Below are 11,955 nucleotides of genomic sequence, written 5' to 3' on the forward strand. Positions count from 1 at the left end.
TCGCACTAAACTTAGCCTTCAAATGGACGACCTCCTGATGAATGGTCTCCAGCTGCATAGAAGTGGGGGTAGAGACATCAGACCCCTTCAAAAAGGCAAGTTTAGATTCGAGCTTCTCGATCTTTTCAGTAGCTGAGCAAAGCTAAGCCGTCAACGCCACTTCGGCCTCTTTAGCACACTCGACATCATCCTGATTGACGCGCATAAACTCAGCTGCCAAGATCAAAGTCTTATGCATTATAGCAATCATGGAGTGTAGGCAGGATGCTTCGCAAAAGAGTTTAAGCGGACAACAAATTTCCCAACATTATAAAAAAACTTGGCGCATGCATTGACGTCCTCAAGCAAGTCAGCCTTCAGCAGCACATAGATCTCGAGAAACTCTTATATTCAGACTCGGTGGATCTCTCACAATTGCCCATGCAAGCAGACTTCCCTTTCTCAGCAGACGAATCAGTCACAGCAGAAGAAGGAATAGGCCCAAATGCCACATTAGTAGCAGAATCCACATTTTCGCTCTTCATAGCGGCGAGCCTTTCAAAATTCGAATTGAACTTAGTTCTTAACACGCGCTTTGACACAAACACATACATCGGGGGCACCACCAAACCATGTTGTTGGGTAATCCTCTTAGCAACAGTCATGGCCACCTTCGAAGCAGCAGGTTTCACAGGTCAGATTCAACAGTCTTTTTCTTCCTATTGGGAAAAGTCAGATAAATGACAAGCTGACACCTGACCCACATGGACCTTGGCCCACATCTTTCTCTCCTTAGCAGCACGGGCCTATGTCCAGCCTGCCAAGCACGGCGCCTCGCGCCCAAGTCGTGGCCTCAGGCACATGAAGCCCTACATGTGGCCTAGGTCATAAGCAAGAAATATGGAACCTCGTGCCTTTTTCTTTCCCATCTTCCACGATATAGCAGGCCCGAGCCTACCTCGTCATACTTGGCCCATGTTAAGCTAAAATCTAAAATGGCTACAGCCTCGTGGCTCACCCAGCTTCATGCCCAACACACCATTCTCCTCGCCCACTCATAATCACCTTTTATAGTAAGCTTTGTTTTAGACAAGAAATGGGATGGAAAAGACACCTGTCATGTGCAAAAGCAATCAGAAAAGATCTAGGATTGAAAAACAATCTCAGGGAAAAAGGCTGTCAGAAAGCCCATATGAGTTGTCTTAAAATGTATGCCCAATTCACGTGAAAGCAACGAGAAGTTTTGACTAGACAAAGCCACTAAATAGAATGAACTGGAAATAATGACATGAAATGCAAATGTATGAACAAACCTTTGATGTAGAGAAATTAAGCTCTTGAGATGAATATTTCCAACAACATGATCCCAAAGAAGTATTTTAACCATAAAACTAACTACAGCATGTGTGGTACAATTTACAATATTTGACATGGGAAGCCAAACAATAAAACTAGACTTCATAATCTCTCCCCTTGGCTTTCCTTGACAAAATAACCCAAACCCTATAACTAAATTCACCCAAATTTTCAAATTTTAATTTTCTTCTCCCCCATTTTGTCATGGCAAAGACAAAGGATTTAAAATGAATGATATGCCAGATTCAATAAACAAAAGAAATGGATATGTCAATTAAGCTCAACACAGAAAATATCTAACCACAAATGAAGTATGTAAAAATGAACAACAAGGACAACAAATAGGTTTAAGCCCAAGGTACAATTCTCGGTACCAAAATATTAAAAACATATAGCATGTCAATGAAATCTGTTCAAAACACCGATTTGATTTGGATAGCCAACATTAGCTAAGCCGAGAGTAGCACAACAATAATTACAAAAAAAAAAAAAAAAAAAAAAAAAGAGTTTCAAATTACAATTTACGCATAAACGTTTAATAACATAGCAAAAGAAATTGAACTCCCCCAAGATTAGTGTTCTCCTAAGAAACTATACTCCAAACCACACTCCCTTGTAATCTAGAATTCCTCAAAATGAGACGATGCATCCGAGCGCAGAGGAGAGCCAAAGGTATCAGTTTTAGCAACCACATCTTCATTCGCAACATTACTATCTTCATCATCATCATCATCATAGTACGTGAACCGGATATTTTGGCATTAGGAACCGGAGGAGAATGCAATGGTTAAAGATCAGGAGAAGAGACACTTTTTCCTTTTTCAATAACTGCCATCTTAGCTGCCACAACACTAGATTGACCAGACGAGCTAGCCACAAAATATGAGGAAGATAATGGTGCCACAAGATGGTGAGGAACCAACTTTGGAGGACACACATATGGTTCAGGTACAAATGATGATGGGTTTAAGGATAACTGACTCAATGACTGGGTAAGAAGAGAATGACTGATGTGTGGTGAAAACGGTGTTTAACCCATTGAAGATTGAAACAACATAAATTGTTTTCAAAGATAATTAAGTTTAGACTCAAGATGGGCAATCTTTGTTTCTTGAGATTGCATTAGGAGGAGGAGGTGGACGAAGATCACCATGAGCAACGGCAGACATCATGTTGCTCAGGTTTATAAAGCCTTTGTCCAATTCCTTGGTGGACCTAGGACATACATTATCTAGATGAAATGGGAAGCCAATACGCTGACAGATAAAAGTTATGAGACAAGGATGAACCGTGGAACCACGTTGTTGTTTGTCGGGACGCTTGGCACATCGGAAAGACTCAACATAGCATAAAGAACCCTAGCAGCTTCTAAAGTAGGATTTCCATAGTTTATAGAAATGCTTAAGGCGAGACTTTGACACTTGATTCTTGACCAGAGGTATAAAAGAGTCTAAGTAAGCTTTACGGTGGTAGGCATGAATATCATAATGACAGGTGATTAAATAAAGGGAATGCATGTTGGATACCTTAGAGAGTTCTAAACCTAGGATATCACAGATGACATTGGAATCAAGAGGAACATAGACACCACGGACATACACTTGACCCCCATAATCTGGAAATTTAGAGGGAACATTGGCATAAAACTCTTGAACCATTAACAAATTAAAAGTGGAAGGAGGGGAATTCACCTTATGTAACTTGTAACAGTCTATGAGATCATCTACAATTATGGCATCTCCTACAGGAAGATCATCCCAAATTACTCGATGCTTTGGAACAATAGCCCTAGCAACCACCACTTTATAGAATTTCGCAGCTCGAGTTGTAAGAAAGGTTGGAGTGACAGATTATTCAGGAGTGGTGGTTGTAACTTTCGCAAATTAAAACCGAGTTTGATGACGAGGAAGAGAGGATTGAGAACTGGAGTGACAGAGTGACGCCTGACTTGAGGACATGATTGGTAAAGATTTTCGATGACAGTTGATCGGAGTTTAAGAAATGAATAGGTGTACGGACGAAAACCAACGACACAAGTTAAGGTGAAGGTAAAAACCTAATAAGGTTAAAGAGGGTAAAAACCTAGGACTCTGTGAAATCATTTAAACCGTAAAGATGAAATCAACAATTGAGATTAGAAAGGTTAAAACATAACGGACAAAGACAGGAATACCCTTAATGGACATCTATTTTCCAATGAGTGCCAGTGACCGGACATAAAAAACAAACCCTCATTTTGTGAACAATTTAGTAACAAAACAATGACCCCTAGAGAATACCATGCTCATGATCACAAAATAACACAAAAGATTAGCACAAACTTGGTACCATTAAGCTACAGCTATCCAAACAATTCTCAAGGAGAGCCAAGAAGAAAAACAAGTCCAATGTCTATGCTTCCAAGCAAAAAAGCTAAACTTAAATAAAGACTTGAAAGGAAATATGATATGCAGTGTTATCTATAAAAGTATTCAAGGTCATACATGGATAGTAAAGCAAGGATTAACACATGTTCATAAGGCAACCATGATGTGTCAATGTATGGGAATGGGAGTGGAGATAGCCATCTTTAAGTCATAACAACATTTCACTAGGCTCAAAGTTAATTTTAAGGCTAACCATACTTTTAATAATTCATCAAGTTCAAGAAACAATACTTGGAACATAAATTGGGCTAAGGAGCAAAACACAAAACTATGCACAATGGGAAGCCAAAGCCAAATGGAACTTTGAGATGGCATATGGAAGTAGGAAACCCAAGTCATTTGATATGGAGGTGCACGATGTATTTGAAGCACCCAAAAACACTTTTGAACTTTTTATGACAAGTGGGAATGGTTTGATTGAAATGACATTGCATGTGAGAACATGTTTGTAGGGAAGAATGATTTAGATTCTTTTTTTTTATAAGCTTTTGAGGAAATTGCTCATAGTTGATGGTAATGATGCTCAAGTTAATGATTTTTCTTTTGTGAAGCATTGAGCAAGAAAGCAAGACAACAACATACGGTGTTTTGCAATGGAATTGATATTGAAACTCAACTTATAGAGTAAGTAAAGTCACTACAACCCAATCAAAACCAAAGTAAATCTAACCCCACAATCAACATAAGTTTTTGCTAAATGAAAAAATTATTTTCATAGACTGTCAACCAAACTAGGGAGAACCTTTGGCATCACAGCGGAAATATTATTCAAGGTTAATTCACAAAATATCACCCATGTATGACAGTTAAGAGATGCAAAACAAGAACAACAGAATTGACTGATAAGAAGATTGTCTAGTCACATACAACTGATTAAACTATACATGTAATAAAGAAAATTGGAAGCATGGTTGTTTGACTTATTCAGTTGATGGCACAAAGAGCAATAGACCATCGAAGATTTTCATGCCATTGATGGTCCAAAGTGCTTGTGAGATAGTTAGTTAGATGTTTGTCAAATGAAACTAAGATTGAAGCACATGCCTTTCTTTCCATAAACTCACCAATGAAATGAAATTGTGTTCCAAAGTGATTTATGGTTAAAAGCAAGATGAGGCCATTCCATAAATCAATTTCACATATACTATTACAATGGAAGCAAACATCTAATAGTTTTACATCAAAGTTATGCAAAAGACACAACAATCACAATCGAACATCACGAGGAGACAAAACAAGGACACAATTTGCAATAACATGGCAAAAAGAGACATACCTTTGATTTTCCATGCAACTAGCAATTGAGATTGTCTTTATCTTTCCATGAAATACCATTAGATTTTGGTTACTTGAGATCATTCTAACCAGATGAGGAGTTTTGGAAATACTAAAGCAGGTGACTCCTATGTGAGACATCATAAGGTGCTTTTCCAAGTTGCATGATTCACACAAATAACATTAAGAGAATAAGAGATGTGGCTGCCCCCTTAGAAACCACAATACATCGGTTTCTTTGTTCCAATTTGTATACCCACCATCTTTAGGAATGACAAAAGAGTAGAAATTACACCTTGATCTTGGAATAACCAGCATGTTTTGTCAATCTTTACCAACAACTCTGCAACATTCCTTTGAGAAACAAACTTTATTAGCTACATCATCACACAGTTGGTTGATGTTAAGAAGGTTTGTAGTCAACCGAGCCACATAACAAACATTTTCAAGCTGGGGAAGGTTAGGAATCTTGATAGTACCATTTACAGTAATGTGGGTCATGCAACCTTCACCAAATTCAATCATATTGCCATTAGCTGGTGCAAGTGACAAGAAAGCCTTTTTGTCACCAGTTATATGATAGCAACACCTATTATCAAGGTACCAGACATCTGGTTTAGGTAGATAAGGGGCACAGTGAGTTACTAGACATTTATCAGAAACCCTTTGAGGATGACTTGACCTTGTTAGAGGTTGAAGAATCAACCAATTGAGCCATTATGTTGACTTCCACAGCTAGTCGATCAACTTTACATTTCAAGTCATTCTTCCTTTTCGAATACAGTTTTCTGCACCTAGGTTGAATATGACCAACTTCACCACAATGATGGCAAGTGGGAATAAATCTTGTCTTTGAAGAAGTACTGATCATAAGAGTCATAAACAAGGATTCCTCCACAACCTAAGAGTTTATGCTCTTTGAACATGAACCAATTTCCTAAAAAACATGAGCATTCTTGGCATCACATGGACTTCCAACACATAGAACTTTATTGAATATTTTAGTGTCAAGAGTCAAATAATCCACTTTAAACACAGCCTCATTCAACTTAGATGATAGCTTTAAGTTGACCTCTTGAAGCATTTCGTTGTTGACCTTCAACTCATGAACTTGTTGTAATAGTCTTTCTTGAGATATCATCAATTCCTGAACCTGAGCTTCAAGCTTGGCAATAAGATCATCTCTTTCATCTTCACAATGCAAGTAGTAGCCATTTCATTCAGTTCATGAAGCTGAGTTTCAAGAAAAGTAACTTTCTCATTCAACTTTGTTCTGACTAGACAAAGAGACTCAACTTCTTGCAACTCAGACACCTTCTCTATCAATTCCATATTTTCCAATCTTAAAACACAAGTCTCCTCAAACAAAAAGTCATACTTGTCAGACGCATCATGATGCATTACATCTTAAGAAACATTCAAAGCATCATCATTGTCACTAGTAGATGCTTCTTTTAAAGATGCAACAATGGTAATAACTTTTTCTTTATCTTCTGATTACTTGTCCAAGCAGACAGAATATTTATCCTCAATATCGCTCCATGTGGTCATTATGGCTTTATCATGTTTCTGATTGGACATTCTGTTGTTTGCACATTTAGCAACACAATGTCCTCTACCACCCAATTTGAAACACGGTCCAGGTACACTTGAAGAAGACTTGTCTCTCTTATCAACAAACCTCCATTGATTTCGTCCAATAGTAAGCCTATCATGGCGTTGACCAAAAGGATTGCTTGATGATTCCCCAACTTTTTTAACATCTCTTCCTTTGTTCTTGAGAATCTTTCGGAATTGTTTAACGAATAAGGCAAGATCGTCATTAAAGGGTTAATCATATGATTCATCCACTACTTTATACTTTTTAACACTTTGAAGAGCAACCTCTTTTCTCATCTTGGACTCACCTTCATCCATGTCTAGCTCCATCTCATAGATGATGAGTATACTAACCAATTTTCCAAGTTTAATTTCATTTAAGTCTTGAAATTCTTGTATAATAGCCTTCTTTGCTTGAAATCTCTTGGGCAATGTCCTCAAGATTTTTTGGACAATAGTTGTCTCATCAATAGGTTTTCCTAACCCTAATACCTCATTAGTCAACATTTCAACTTTCTCATAAAAGACCAAGAAGGTCTCAGACTCCAACATTCGTCATTCTTTAAACTTTGAAAGAGTCATTTGGAGTTTAAGATCCCTCACTTTTTTGTCACCATCATGTAGAATTCGAAGTTTGTCCCATGATTGTTTTGCTATAGTGCAATAACGAATATGTGCAAATTAAGTTGGTGGGATGGTAGAAACAATGGCATTTCATGCTTTTCTATTAGCCATAGAGGAATTAATCTCCCCTTTAGTCCACTCATTTTTTGCCTTTATCACAAATTCTACATCAATCATCCTCAAATGAGCCTTCCATTCAAAAGTAAGATAATCCACATCAACTAGATCTTGTGCTTCCAAAAAGATTTGAAACTTCTCACTCCATGCAGCATAGTTTGTTCCATCAAAGAAGGGAGGAGAGTTGCAAGATCCCGCAACACAATCACGATCCATGGTGAGAATCCAACTAATACCAGCAGCTCCTAGAGACCACTCTATGTATATCTAGAGCAAGGCTTTGATACCAATTGAAATTGGTACCAGGTGAAATAACTTGCAATTTAAAATCTATATATGTGCTTGTTTGACTAGTCAGCAACACTCATCAACTAAAATCAGATATGTTAGTTTACTCACAGTGGAAGTAGTCAAGTTTAAGCTTAGTTTACTAAAATGTTCCAGGTTAACTAAGATCCATTTTAGTGCATATTTTAACTATGTCAATCTTAGTTGCGTGGACTTATCTCTTTGCAAATAATAATGAACATATAACACAAGCAAATGGTAAGACAAGTAACACAAGCAAATGGTAAGACAAGTAAACTAGAAAAACAATAAATTGCACGAGATGTTTTTGGCCGGGAAAACCAACCTTTGGGTTAAAAAACCTGGGACTCTCCACTAAGTCCAATCCACTAGTGAAATCAAGATTCTTACAAAGTAACCACACAAGCTCAATTCCTAGATCCTAATTTACGGAGTATCTTGTACCTTTGTGCAACCTTGCCTTTCACGAGGTGAACTCCTTTGGTCTTCACGAAATGGCAACTCCTCATGAGCTATTCACTTTGTAGCACTGAGATCCAAGCAATTTATGCAAATGATGTTTTAATGAAGTTGATGCAAATCTGGATTCAATCGTCTCGTCAATTTCACCAGTCAAACATTTGAAAGATGAAATTGACGCGAATCCATAAAGAGGTCAGCTTAAAGATTTGAAAGTGAAGAAGCTTGAGCTAATACAAAGATCAAAATCACAAAAACAATGTTGACTTAGTATGTAATGATCTAGGTATTTAATGCATGATTGTGATTTTGTGGCTAGAGTTTTCAAGTAAGAACAAAAGGAGCAACTCCTGGCTAAAAACAATCCTTCTCAGAAAAATATCAATCTCATAGCCAAATGAAAATGAAACCCTAGATGAAGCTTTTATAGTAGGCTTTGTTTCAGACAAGAAAGGGGATAGAAAGGACACGTGCCATATGCAAAAGCAATCAGGAAAAAAAATCTAAGATTGAAAAAAAAAAAACTCTTAGGGAAAAAGGTTGTCAGAAAGCCTATATGGGTTGTCTTAAAATGTGTGCCCATCTCGCGTGAAAGCAGCAAGAAGTTTTGCCTAGACAAAATGAACTAGAAATAATGACATGAAATGCATATGTACAAACCTTTGATGTAGAGAAATTAAGCTCTTGAGATCAATCTTTCCAGTAGCATGATCCCAAAGAAGTATTTTAACCCAAAAACTAACTAGAGCATGTGTGGTACAATTTACAACATTTGACAAGGGAAGCCAAACAATAAAACTAGACTTCACACCCTCATCATTCTACTAAAGAAATTCCTTCAAATCAAATAAAAAAAACTAAACATAAGTACCTAAATTGAATAAAAATTAAAATACAATCAATTCATTGTTAACCATTTTTTTCCCCAATAAAAAAAAAACTTCAAAACATCCCAAATTCTCAAATCCGTTCAAAGAAACTTACCATGAAATCATAGCGACTTCACAAATCCTCTTCATATATGCACCAAAAATAACGAAAAAGAAATGCAATCAGCCCAATAGACAAAAGATCAGTAGAAACAAACCAAGAAAATCAAGTAGAAGAGTGAAAACGAAAGGAAAAATGTAGAAAAGTGAAAACAAAAAGGAAAATGTAGAAATTGTAGAGGAAGCAGAGCTTTGGAGCGATCTGATTTTTTGGATGATAAAAAGCGAAGTAGAAGAGTCGAGAAGATGAGGAAAATGATCAACCATAAGATGAAGCGATGACAGACGCATGGCCAGTAAGGGTAAATCCGCCACTTTTGTAATACCCTGAAAAATTTAAGTATATGAGTTTGATATTCATAATTATGAATATGTGGAGAAGATATAAAATAAATCGATTTATGATTATGAAAAATTTAATTGAGAAATTTTAAAATTTTATGACTGGAAAATTAATATAATTTACGTCGTAAAATGTATCGATAAGTGAAAAAGATGAAAATGGTCCTAATTGGTTTTACTTAACTATATGAGGACGTATTTTATAATCATACATATTAAATTATTTCTTGTTAAATGTGGCCAAAGCTCGGTCCTACGAGCACATAAGCAAAAATCGTTCGTGAAATGGAGCTATAACGAAGGAATTACTAACGTTTAAAGTTAGGGACATTTTTGTAAATTTGGCCTTATCTAGAAGGCTCCAACAATTTTGGAGCAGGGAGGGAGTGCCACGTGTGTAGCTGGAAGTTGTGTTAAGGAGAGGTCGACGGCTGTGATGAAAAAGAAGAGGAGAGAAATGAGGGATTGGGGGGCTGCCTAATGGGAAAATGAAGAAAAGAAAGAAATGAGAGAAGAGAGAATGAGGGGAACCCAGACCCCTCCCCTTCGACCAGATTACATTTCGACCCGACCCGGCTATATTTTTCGATTCTGGCCACCGTTGACGATGAGACTGGTGCCTAAATGATCCTTACCTCGAACCCAGTCGTTCTCTCTACCAATATCACCCAAAAATATAGGAAAATTGGCCTTGAATGCACGGTGGGGTGCGGGGGTTATTGCCATCGATTCTCCCATTTTTGAAACAAATTCCTTCAATCACCACCACCTATAGTATTCTCTTGAGCCCAGGAACAAAACCCAAACAAGTTTGGGTGTGACAGAGCTGTTTTGGAGTTGAATCAAGGACACCCAAATCAAAGGTTTCCGGCGGATAGAGGGCGATATCAGGTGTTTCTCGGTCGAATTGGACTTTAGCCCAGGTATGAAAGTTGTTCCACTCACTTGCCTATAAAATTTGGTCATTTTTAGAGTTAGTCAGAAAATTGGGTTTTCATTCTCCGAAAACCGCCACGGGCGACGGCACGTGCGATGGAGCGTGGCTGGTGGACCAATATTGCCTTTTTACACATAATTCAATATCTTAAATCCATAATTAGTATCCATTCAATGTGATTCGATTGTTAAAGTTCAATATTGAATATTTCTGCTACTTGAATATTTTCGAAAATGGACTAGAAAAGAAATTGTGAGCTATGAAAGGTTTGATCCCGTTCAAGGGTACGTAGGCAGTCTAACGGGAGTTAGATGCAGCCTTAAAATAACCAAGATTAATATTTATTGAAAATTAGAAAGAAGAAAAAGGATTGTGTGTTTAGTTTAAAGATTAACCCTATGTTTTTGGTAAATAAATTTAGCTATAGATTTTGTGAGAAATTCAGAATTTATTAAATAAATTGTGATTAATGGTAGTAAGTAAACAAGAGTTTATTTTTTATTTTTGGCCTACCACTAAATGTAAATTCCAAAATTAGTTTCCGAAATAAATTAAAAAAAAAGTTTCGGGTCGGGGCATTACAACTTTGCTATTCAAAAATGGTAAAAATAGGACGCCAAAGAGCAATTGGAGGGCATTTTCACCACTTTACTGTTAATGAAGAGTAACATTGTGTTTGGATTTTAATATATAGATAATATCATAATGATATGACAATTGATTTTGTCAAAGATTAGAGGAGATGATGTCCTAAATTAAGGTTAACAGTCAAGATTGGTCACTTGGTCAATTGGGCTTACTTCCTTTTTTTGGTTAATTGGGCTTAATTTATTTGGAAGAGAGGATGTCTCCAATTGTAGATCTAGTACAATCACCGGAGACAATTATTTGTGACGCCACTATGATGTATGAAATAAAGGATAATGTTAGAGAGATGAACTTTTTAAAACCAAATTGCATGCCAAATGATATGTCACCAATAAGAAACAAGCACGTTAATCGACACTTAATTAATAATCCAATTATGTACAACCACATCATTTGGTATAAAAAATTTGGTCGACACTTGATTAATAATCTAATGATCTACAAACACATCATTTGATTTGCAAATTTGGTTAAAAAATTTGGTCTCCCTAACATTATTCCAAAATAAATAACAATTCATCAAAGTAAATAATACATTGAAATGTGAAAAACATTTACAAAAGGAGATTATCACGATGGATTTTTGGGTGTAGATAACTCTTTCTTCATCATGAGTGAGGACATTTGTCGAGCACTCAGTGGGCCTACGACATTTGCACTCATATTGACAAATTTCAAGGAAATGTGTCGAGTGATGTCGAGACCTATATGCAGAGTGTTGTCGACATGTCATGTGAAATGTCCTCATGATATCCTTAAAAGGTATTTCATCATACACTTGATAGACACAAAAATGTCTCGTATCATACATTCACAAGGTCCCTGAACCACTCGAGTCTCTATGTGGATTTGTGCTGTCTCCATGAACATGACACGTCAACTGCACAAAATTAGT

The 11,955-nt window shown here is 36.8% G+C and overlaps 1 protein-coding gene across 1 annotated transcript in view; it reads right to left on the reverse strand.

Annotated features, from left to right (window-relative positions):
* Window positions 1-6,195, reverse strand: part of LOC126628771 (glycine-rich RNA-binding protein RZ1C-like) — a 38,721-nt gene extending 32,526 nt beyond the window's left edge. The window contains exon 1 of the mRNA XM_050298604.1: window positions 6,190-6,195. The gene's annotated coding sequence lies outside the window, so the exon portion shown is untranslated. The remainder of the gene's footprint in view (window positions 1-6,189) is intronic.
* Window positions 6,196-11,955: the final 5,760 nt, after the last annotated feature.

This window comes from Malus sylvestris, chromosome 7 (genome assembly GCF_916048215.2).
Source record: "Malus sylvestris chromosome 7, drMalSylv7.2, whole genome shotgun sequence".
NCBI lineage: Eukaryota > Viridiplantae > Streptophyta > Magnoliopsida > Rosales > Rosaceae > Malus > Malus sylvestris.